Genomic DNA, 11785 nt, shown 5'->3' on the forward strand with positions numbered 1-11785 from the left:
CTAGGTCCTTGTTAAATGTTTCTTGCATTTTCTCTATTCTGTTTCCAAGATTTTGGATCATCTTTACTATCATTATTCTGAATTATTTTTCAGGTAGACTGCCTATTTTCTCTTCATTTGTTAGGTCTGGTGGGTTTTTAACTTGCTCCTTCATCTGCTGTGTGTTTTTCTGTATTCTCATTTTGCTTATCTTACTGTGTTTGGGGTCTCCTTTTTGCAGGCTGCAGGTTCGTAGTTCCTGTTGTTTTTGGTGTCTGTCCCCAGTGGCTAAAGTTGGCTCAGTGGGTTGTGTAGGCTTCCTCATGGAGGGGACTAGTGCCTGTGTTCTGGTGGATGAGGCTGGATCTTGTCTTTTTGGTGGGCAGGTCTACGTCTGGTGGTGTGTTTTGGGGTGTCTGTGGATTTATTATGATTTTAGGCAGCCTCTCCTCTAATGGGTGGGGTTGTGTTCCTGTCTTGCTAGTTGTTTGGGATAGGGTGTCCAGCACTGTAGCTTGCTGGTCGTTGAGTGAAGCTGGGTGCTGGTGTTGAGATGGAGATCTCTGGGAGATTTTCGCCATTTGATATTACGTGGAGCTGGGAGGTGTCTTGTGGACCACTGTCCTGAAGTTGGCTCTCGCACCTCAGAGGCACAGCACTGACTCCTGGCTGCAGCACCAAGAGCCTTTCATCCACACGGCTCAGAATAAAAGGGAGAAAAAGTAGAAAGAAAGAAAGAGGAAAAAAATAAAGTAAGATAAAATAAAGTTATTAAAATAAAAAATATTAAGAAAAAAAATTTTTTAAGTAAAAAAAAAAAAAAAAAAACTGACGGATAGAACCCTAAGACAAATGGTAGAAGCAAAGCTATACAGACAAAATCTCACACAGAAGCATACACATACACACTCACAAAAAGAGGAAAAGGGGAAAAAAATAATAAATCTTGCTCTGAAAGTCCACCTCCTCAATTTGGGATGATTCGTTGTCTATTCATGTATTCCACTGATGCAGGGTACATCAAGTGTATTGTGGAGCTTTAATCTGCTGCTTCTGAGGCTGCTGGGAGGGATTTCCCTTTCTCTTGTTCACACAGCTTCCGGGGCTCAGCTTTGGATTTGGCCCCGCCTCTGCGTGTAGGTCGCTGGAGGGCGTCTGTTCTTTGCTCAGACAGGACGGGGTTAAATGAGCCGCTGCTTCGGGGGCTCTGGCTCACTCAGGCCGGGGGAGGGAGAGGTACGAAGTGCGGGGCGAGCCTGCGGCGGCAGAGGCCAGCGTGACATTACACCAGCCTGAGGCGCGCCATGTGTTCTCCCAGGGAAGTTGTCCCTGGATCACGGGACTCTGGCAGTGGCGGTCTGCACAGGATCCATGGAAGGTAGGTGTGGATAGTGACCTGTGCTCGCACACAGGCTTCTTGGTGGCGGCAGCAGCAGCCTTAGCGTCCCATGCCTGTCTCTGGGGTCTGCGCTGTTAACCGCGGCTCGCGCCCGTCTCTGGAGCTCCTTTAAGCAGCGTTCTTAATTCCCTCTCCTCGCGCACCAGGAAACAAAGAGGGAAGAAAAAGTCTCTTGCCTCTGCGGCAGGTCCAGACTTTTCCCCGGACTCCCTCCCGGCCAGCCGTGGTGCACTAACCCCCTGCATGCTGTGTTCACGCCACCAACCCCAGTCCTCACCCTGTGCTCCAGCCACCGACGCCCCGAGCCTCAGCTCCCAGCCCCGCCCGCCCCAGCAGGTGAGCAGACAAGCCTCTCGGGCTGGTGAGCGCTGGTCGGCCCTGATCCTCTGTGCAGGAATCTCTCCGCTTTGCCCCCCGCACCCCTGTGGCTGCGCTCTCCTCTGCGGCTTCGAAGCTTTCCCCCTCCGCCACCCACAGTCTCCGCCCGCGAAGGGGCTTCCTAGTGTGTTGGAACCTTTCCTCCTTCACAGCTCCCTCCCACTGGTGCAGGTCCCGTCGCTATCCTTTTGTCTCTGTTTATTCTTTTTTCTTTGGCCCTACCCAGATATGTGGGGAGTTTCTTGCCTTTTGGGAGGTCTGAGGTCTTCTGTCAGCGTGCAGTAGGTGTTCTGTAGGAGTTGTTCCACGTGTAGATGTATTTCTGATGTATCTGTGGGGAGGAAGGTGGTCTCCGCGTCTTACTCTTCCGCCATCTTCCCCCTCTTAGACTTTTTAATATATTTTTGGATTTAGCTAATACATTTAGACATTGACTACTGTTCCAGGTATTTACAAATAAAGTTTTCTTTATTTTATTTTTTTAAATTTTGAGTCCATACCCAAGGCTCCATTTTAATGATTTAAGTATGCAACGTTCTGTTGAAAGAGTATAGAAAGTAATATGCATTATTCAAATAGTTTTCTATACCCTCTGGGGAAAAAGCAAATGAAAATGTGGATGTGAAAGCACTTTCAGTTGGAGAACAGTGCTGACCAGAAAGAAATCTTGTGATGGGTTCATCTTTGTAGTGTAAAAAGGAAACATAAATTACACTGTGTGTAACAGTTTACAAAAGTTCTCAGAATGAAAATCTGAATTGATATCATTAAAGGAGTTATTTTTCTAAATAGTTCTTCAAATTACTTATAAGGAAAACAAGATCACTTCTAGTGAGCAATTAATGCAAAACTTCATTTAGTGTAGTAATTAAGAGCATGCACTTTAAAGCCTTGAGTTCAAATCCTGGCTCTGCTACTTAGTTTATCAAGGTGGGCAGTAAGAGAATTTCCTTCTTGTGAAGTTTAGATGAATTAAAATGAATTTATTTAAAATGAGTTTTTAAAAGAGCTCATTACAAGGCCAGCACATCATAACCACTAAGTAAAAGATTCCTAGGTTTTTCAAAAGGCTGAAAATACAATTTTAATCTGGCTTACAAGGAATCTCTACCTATTTAGAATAATTGGATACCAGTTAGAACAATAGGTGACAAAGTGAAATACCACATATGCATTATGGTATAAACATCAATAAAATGATTCTCATTAACTAATTCTCTGTTTTGAATAGTTTGGCGAGAAATAATGTCGTAAATAGTTTTGACTGTCTAGACCCTTTCTTCATCAGGACAGCTCCTGTGCATACTTCAGGCCTCAGCTGAGTATCACTGCCTCTGGGTAGCTTTCATAGATCTCCTCCCACCCACGTTGGGTTTAGAGCCACCTCTTCTGTGTTCCCAAAGCACCCAGAATACCTCTACTTAGTGCAATAACTACTGGTCTGTCTTTTAACTGTTTAGCATTTTCAGTGCCACTCATTCACACAGCAAGTGTTTGTTGAGAAGATACTACAACCTACTCCATGCCAGGCCTTTTGCTATGGCATTGGAGGAGAGATTGTGTTAAAGGCATCTGAGGTTCTTTTAAAGCTAAATTGTTATTCTGAGAATCGCTTAGAATGTAACTTGAATTTGAAATAATCTAAACATTTTTAAACGGGGAGTATAATTATGGTAAATATTAGGTGTATATTTTTTCTCCCTGTTAGAGATAATCGTAATAATTAACCCTTACATGACACTATGTGCCAGGCACAATTCTAAGTGCTTTATCTGCATTAACTTATTGAATACAGTATTCATAACAACCCTTTGAGGTAGGTACTACTGCCATCCTTAATTTGAAATGAAGAAACTGAGAATCAGAGAATTCAGGTAATTTGCCCAGCGTCGTCCAGGTAACATGTGGCAGAGCCGGCATTCAAATGCAGGCAATTTTGCTTCAAGCCTGGGCTTTAATCACGATGGCTACTATCATATAAGGGCCCAGAGAGAAGTCCATGCAAGGCACCAGAATCTCTACAGTGGTTAGATGTTCTAACCGCAAGAGTCCCATGGTGAAAGACCTTCAGGTGACATGACATATGAATAAAAGGAAAAGAGGTAGCATGATTACAGGGTACAAATAATCATGATCTTATATTTCAAATTATAAATCAACATAGAATTGAGAATCTAGAGTTCGATGTTATGTCACGAAGCTGACTTGAAAGAAGGCAGCTTTCCTTTTTCTTAATATAATGGGTGCTATCATTAAAGATTTAAAAAGCTTTCTAGAATAAGCGATAATTACAGTTTCTCTTCAAGATAAGTGATACTATGAGTAGAGAAGGTAAAACATCAGGACAATAGGCCATTAGGCCTTCCTAATTTTACTCTATAATATCTGTCTGACCCTATTTTCCACAGCTCCTCAAGACCCCCATTTGGCTACACTTTACCCCACAGCTAGCCTTTCTGTGGCCTCCTCTGCCTTCCTGGGAAGCTCTCCTTTTATCCAAATTGATTCATACTCCAACTCCACCTCCTTAAAAAGGCACCCTCAAATTCTCCAGACAGGAGGAATCACTCCCTTTTTTCCTCTCCTGGTATTTAATGACATGTAGTTTTATGTTATTCTCTACAAATTTCCTTTGTGTTCCTTTGGCCTCCCCTCCTAGACAGCAAATCCTTTTGTATCCTATCTTAATGTAAACAGAACAAGCAAGATGTTGGGGATCTAGTAGCTTCCAAATAACTCCACTTAGGCTTCATCTGTCATATTGTCAGGAAACAAGGTGTTGCAATATACTTGAATTTTCCCTGGTCTATAGCTCATGCTTTTAAGCACTACACCTTGCTTTTATTTGAATATTTTAAGGGGCACTTAAAAATGTATTCCATATTTTCATGCCTTTTAAAGGAGTATATATCAAACATAAGTTGTTTTTTTCCCTTACTTTTTAGCATTCATATAAATGACAGTTGTTGTACTCTGTGATATACAGAGATGCCATCTGAAGCTATTGATATTTCTTGCTGTCTTAATTGGCTGCAAATTCCATAAATACATAGTACTTATAACTGTTTTAAAGTTTTTGTCTGATGAGTACCAACAGTCATTTTTAAAATTGTCACTTGCCTTAGTCCATTCAGGCTGCTCTAACAAAATACCAGAGACTGGGTGTCTTATAAACAAAAAACGTTATTTCTTACAGTCTGGAGTCTGTAACCAATAGAATACAGAGGACATGATGATACATGACTGCACAGTCGAGATCATAAAAGGCTGTACTAATTCTGCTTAGTTCTCTTGCAACACTTACTGTCTTGTGCCTCCATCTGGGAATGCTTCCACCTAGACACCAGCCACCACACTGTGAAGAAACCAAAGCCACAGGGAGGATACATGTAAGCGCTCTGGTCGACGTTTATATTTTTGTACGTGATGTGAGAAAAATGTTTGGAAGAATCTGTTCTGAGTTGTTGCTAGGGATTATCTCTGGGAGGTAGGATTATATGTCACATCTTCACTCTTTACGTTTTTCTATTTTATACAACAGGCAGGTATTCAGTTTGTAATAAAAAAGTAGCTTCCAGAATAACAAAGAGAATTTCTTAAGTAATACTTTCTGTAAAAGATCTTAATTTTCACACATAAAAAGATTGTTTTCACTCTCCCTTAAATTAGAGAGATTGAAATGGAATAGTTTTTTAAAAAACATGTTTTATCTTTTAATTAAGGACAGTCTTCTTTGGATGAGATCATTATTTTCATAAAAATATTGAATTTACCTCACCTATTAAATGCAAAAAAAATTACATAACACTCTTATATTTATCTATAACAACAATATTACAGGAAAGACTGCAGGTACACAAAGGGCCTTTCAATATACTTGCTGATATATGCAATATAATGCATAGGCGCTACAATAATAATCGGAAAAAATCAGGAGAATCTTTGTTTTCTTGGAATTTCCTTGAAAAATAGCTATTATTTTCTTGGTAGCCTTATTCATTCTCTAAGCCATGGATGACAAATGGAATATAACCTTACTTTTACAGTTACATAATTAAAACAGCATGAAAGGAAGGTGAGAGAAAGAGAGGGAATTAACAGGGCAGTAAATGAAGCTCCTTAGACTTTAAGGAACCTCACGTCTTTTACTCAGAAGCAACGTTCAAAATATAAATGGTATTAAGTACTACAAAATGTGATCAGGCAAAGTATGAAGTAGGTTATTGTAATACTTGTCAATGAGATAAGACTTGAAGGAACAAGTTCTTTCCAAGTCCTTTCCAGTCTTACTTTTTTAGATGTTTTTCAAAAAAGAAACTTGAATAGACAACACATTTTGAAGAAAACAAAATAGGCAACAAATAACTCTCCAGCTAATAGCCCAACTGTAGTTTAATTCTTTAAAATCTGTCATCAAATGCCAGATAGTTGCAAGATTTTAGATACAGAATTTTTCGAAGCAGGGTTTGGTGAGTCACCTAAGATCGGTGACTTGTGGTTATATAATTGATGTCAGACACAATTTGATAGTCATCAGAATTTTGGTAGACTCCTAAACCCTTTCATCCGTATTACAGATATCAGGAAAAGCATTTTGTGTACTACCTTATTGAGAGACTATTTTAAATGGTCGAAGAAGACAGGAAAAGACTACACTCCTATTACAATGAAGCACTTTACTTTAAAACACGTGTAACCTTTTAAAGGGTACTCAGGCATAGCTAGTGGAAGATTACCAGGTAGATCCCAGCCAGCTGCTGCCACCACCTTAATTCTGATCCCTGGGGACCAGTGAGAATTCTGATTCATTGTTCTTAGATTAGGGGCTTCTTCCAACCCAACACTGACCTTCTGTTGGTGCTTTGGTCTATCTCCCCCTCACTCCTTCATGCTTGTACTGTCTCAAATAGTTTCTTACAACCCTGGGGCACAAACAGAAAATATGAGTTCCCCAGAGAAGTTCCAGGAAGGGCCACCCTGTGTGTAAGGTTGTGATTGAGATGTTTCAGGTTTATCTTAATTCTAGAAGAATCCCATCTCAGAGTGGACAGCAAATCTTTATACAAGAATCCCATCTCAGAGTGGACAGCAAATCTTTATGCAAGAATCCCATCTCAGAGTGGACAGAAAATCTTTATGACCACAGTCTTTTCCAATTACAATTTGTGACAAAAACAGAAGTTTTTTTTTCCACCTAACTTCTGTGATGATGTAGAAAAGCAGATAAGATTTTTCATTTAATGTTTGGTTGTTCGGGGAAATGTTTTAATAACGTCTTCTGCTCAACTCATTTGTACCTGCGAAGATTCTCAGAGTAATCCAATTTGAAATGTATACTTGTTTCCCCCACTATTGGAAAGTAGAGTGTTCCTATGAAAGTCTTCATAAGCTGAAATGATCTAAAGTAAAGAAGCAATTACCATCAATTTATATAAGAACATTTTTTAGCATTCCCAGACACCCAAAATAACCTATTAAATCATACCAAATAATGCATAAAAAAATTTATTTCATGCACTACGATTGACGTGCTTAATTACATCCATTTTTATGATAAGCGTAACACCCCTATGAGCTCTCTTAGGCTTTTGTGATATCTTAGGACACATTTTGCTAAGGGATGCACAAAATAAATCGAGATAAAACACAGATGCTCAAACACAGTTCAAAGCCATGGAGGCTTGATGCTGAGATGCTGAGTGTAGTTCCTAGGGAAGGAGCTTGGTGTCATTCTCTCTGCTCAGGGTGCGCGCTGCTGCTGTGATGGTACTCTGCAAAACAAACGTTGAACTCTGATTTCGCTTTTCGCCTATTTTCGTAGAAGCGAAAATCCTCTTTGGATTTCTTTTGGTTATCGAAAACATGTATAATACTAATAATGTAGGTCTTGAAGAGAAGCAGAGTGGTATAAAACCGATCCTTCAGGTAGTGGGGTAAACCTGTGTACCGCTGAGTTATATCAAGTATGAAATATTCTCAGAGTGTAATGGTACGTATGTTATTTTAATTAATATTAGACAACCTTGGATTGTCTAATATTAGCCCTTTCCCACACAAATCCAATCTCTTGGATATTTAGGAGATTGCTTAAAAGGCAAGATACAGGGAAGACCGAAGGCAAATGTCTACATAAGACACAAATTGATTCATCAATCCCCAGAAACAGAAAGCTGGTGTTCATAGTAATTGATTTGACAAGCTTCTCAAAATCTTTTTTAAAGAAAACGGGGTATGATTTTAAATGAAGTATGCATGTGATTTGTAAGTTTTATACAATATAGATGTCAGTGAGGCTATGGTATTAAATGAATGAATACTATATTCATATTGAGTATATTTTTAATTTTTCAAGAAATATATTTGATTAGAACATCTCTAGAAGGAAGCCAGTTATTTTCTGTACTCTCAATGTCAGAAAAAGATCTGCTTTGCCAAAAACCCCTTTTCTTCTGACATATACCTCAAGAAATGATTAGTTTAAACTGGCACTTTTAACGCTCGTCATTTTGCCTTTTTTATCATCATTATAAAACTTGACAAATGCTCTTCTTTAACTACTTTTTCTGCTCACCTGCACACTTCCTATGTAAAATGCATTTACATATTTAGTATTTTATATATGTTCTTTTTGTTCCAACTTCCATTTACACAAAAATAGGTTCTTTATGAGACGACTGCAACTTTCAGCTTCATGTTGTTGCAATTAGCAATCTTCTGGTTCTAAGTAGACTCTAAAAAGGAATGTGATCCATTCTTGAGTGTTTGCCCAAGTTTCTGTGTGCAACTTAGGCTTATTCATATCCACAAATAATCTTAAATAATGGAACATTAAAAACTAGAATAATTTACTGATCAAGATGAGTCATTTCCAGTAAAAGCAAACCTCTTTGTAAGAACATGAAACCTGTATTGAATTTCTCAGGGTGTTTGCCATAGTTTCTTGGTCATGTTGGTCTGTAGTGACTCTGGTCTGGTCTGCAAGTCAGAGTTGCCTATTGATCACATTTATTTCACAGCAACCTATTATGGGGATCGTCAGTACTGTCCCATAGTATGTGTTTCTTGAGAGTTTAAAATATTATAAACCTTTTTTTTTATGATTCCCTAGACACCTAGTTTTAAAAGTATATGACTCATCACACTGCTTGTGTAAGATATGCACAATGATTTTGAAAGCAAAGAGATCATTCTTAATTCAGAAAGAATGAAATTTCAGCAGGTTGTCATGTGCTAAGCCTTATTTTCCAGTGCAAATGATGAGTCATGGAGGAAGATGGATGATTAGTAATAGTGAAGAAAGTATGATAAGGAAGTCAGCTTAGATCACCTGGCCCTTTAGAGAAGAAAGAAATTTAAAAATCTTATTTTCCAAGCACATCTCAGGCCACACACCCTCCAGCACCACTGAACTTCTTCTTCTATCTTGAATAACCCAATCCCTTGCACAACACTGCACCCTTTGTACATGAGGACACTTGCTCAGAATGTCCTTTTACCCCACCTTTGTTACTTGACAAATACCTCTTCTTTAGGACTGAGTTCAGATGCCCCCTCCTCTGAAATATCTTCTCAGAATCCTCTGGGCTTTCAGAGGTTTTGTTCAGACATTGTTTTCTGCCCTATTACAAACTAATTATACTAATAATTACTGTCATAGATGAATAATATTCATTGTCTGTATCTGCCCCCAAACAGGACACTGTGTCCCTTTCCCCAGACTTTACTCACCTGACATGGTGAAACAATCTTTTGCCTTAATCTCGGGGATTTTTCCCTTCGCATTGTATTATGACATGTTATTTCATTTTACTGCTTTATTTCGCCACCATTGTTCTTATATCCCACTTCATCTTGGATTCATTCCGTTTGCTGAACTGTGTTCTTCGGTAAATTTTTTAGAAATGATTTATAGGTAGTAAACTTTCTAAGTCTTTGCATATCTAAAAATGCAAATGTTTATTTTGCCCTCCCACATGAGTGAGTTTGGCTGGGTAAGGAACTCCAGTTTAATTTTTTTTTTCTTTCAGAACTCTGATAATATTTCTCCATTGTCGACTTGTATCCAGTGTTACTGATTTTAATCGGGAGAGAACTCTCTCATAGGCTGTCTGATTTTTTCTCTTGAGAAACTCTTAGGATATTATGTGTATGTTTGGCATCCTAAGGTTACATTAGGGTGTGTCTAAATGTGGGTAGTGTTTTTCTATTCATGCTACTCAGAAACTTTTTGGATCCTTTCAACATTTTGAATCCTTTCAACATTTTGAATCACTCACTTTCATGGTTAAGTTTCTTCAATTAGTTTGTACTTCGGGGTTGCTATTTATATTTATAGTTGAGCATCTTTATCAAACAGGATTGTTAGAGTGTATTTCATCAGATCAAATGAGAACCTCTTTTATTGTTTTATGTTAAATTCTGAATATAGAAGATGCCTTAGATGTTTGGGAGGAGGGTCAGGCTGGGAAAATTTGCAAGGTATGCAAATAACTTTTATTTAGGGTCTGGGGACTCCCCAGCCCTGCTGGTTTTTGTATGTTATCTGGCCCACTGCCCACTCTGGGAGTATCCTGTGTCAGAACTCCCATTTCAGAGTGCGCCACCCCCAAATTTGTCCTGTGGATGAAAGGAATCAGTGGTTCTCCTTCCTTCTCCCTCTTGGCTGTGGATTTGGAAGTTCCAAGTTAGCTCAGGCTCTGCTTCCCTTCATCTTTATCCCCATCCTTCAAACAAGGGACTCCCCTAGGGAGGTAGCTCACTTGGTATATGAAACAGTCTTCCAGGCTTCATCCTGGGGCAGATACTGCTGCTGCTTTTGTACAGAGGGTGGAGGATGGGAGCGAGGAGCAGGCCAGCTGTCCCAGGCTGTCCAAATGAGGTCTTTAATCAATTGCCCTGCCTGCTCCTAGGGGTCCCTCCCTCTCTTTGATTTGTTCAGTCTGAGCACAGTGGTTCTCCGAGCTTCTTCAGGAAATGCTAAGACAATGTAGAGCCTGCCTTCTCCAGCAACAGCCCTTACATTGCAGCTCTCTCTTTTCTGATGTCTCCAGCAAGATCATCCTACCTGCTCTTTACCATCAAAAAAATCCCTCAAAATTGCTGATCTGTGAATTCATCTTTTTTACTTAGGGTGTACAATGGATTTATTATCTATTATAATAGATAGATAATCATTTCTATGTATTTCAATAGAATTCCTGCAATTCCAAAAAGCACAGACGGGGAGCTAGAGCTAGGTTCATACTTTTCATGAATATATTGATTGTACACTAGAGTAATTGTTCTCTGTTTACATAAATCTCCCCACTAGAAAGTGACCTTGGCAGTCCCCATTGTGAGCCCAGTCGTCTGTAAGTGGGCAGACTGCGTGAACAAGGGCACAGAAATTGAAAAACAGAAAGGCTTATATGGAAGAGAGAATTCTGACTGTTCTGTTAGTGGGAAAAAAACCTAGAGAAACTGGTGAGGAGAGAGAGATGGAAATTTTTTGTGTGATAGTGAGGTTGTTCTTGACCCTTTTCTGAGCCCCAGTTCTTCCATTTGGGAGAGAGAACATGGCTACAAGATGCTCAAGATGCTTTTCCTGTTTAATCACTTTGTGGTTCCCTGAATTAGGTATTGGAAATCAATAGACCTTACCAGACCACTGATCTTCTCACAGCATCGTACAGATAGAAGCCATATGGTTTGCACTCATCCTAAAATGAGTAGGACCAGACTTTGGTAAAATAGTGAGGAAATTATTCTTTTAATTATTCTTTTTTGTGTGGTTTATGAGCAGCGCTCTTTTCCCTTCAAACAACTCTCCACTGTTATCCTTGGTTCTCTCTCTTTCAACCACCAATTTCCCAATGATTTACTCTGGCTGATTCTACAAATCTCTGATAAGGAAAGTATTGGCTGATAAGGACTGAGGTAAGATGCTTTATAGAATTATATACAATTTTTTGAGGCAGCACTTAATAAAATGCATTATCTTTTTATTTTTCAAGATTTGTTTTTCAGTTGTAAGGAGAAAAGCTAACATAC

Source organism: Delphinus delphis, chromosome 7 (assembly GCF_949987515.2).
Source record: "Delphinus delphis chromosome 7, mDelDel1.2, whole genome shotgun sequence".
Lineage (NCBI taxonomy): Eukaryota > Metazoa > Chordata > Mammalia > Artiodactyla > Delphinidae > Delphinus > Delphinus delphis.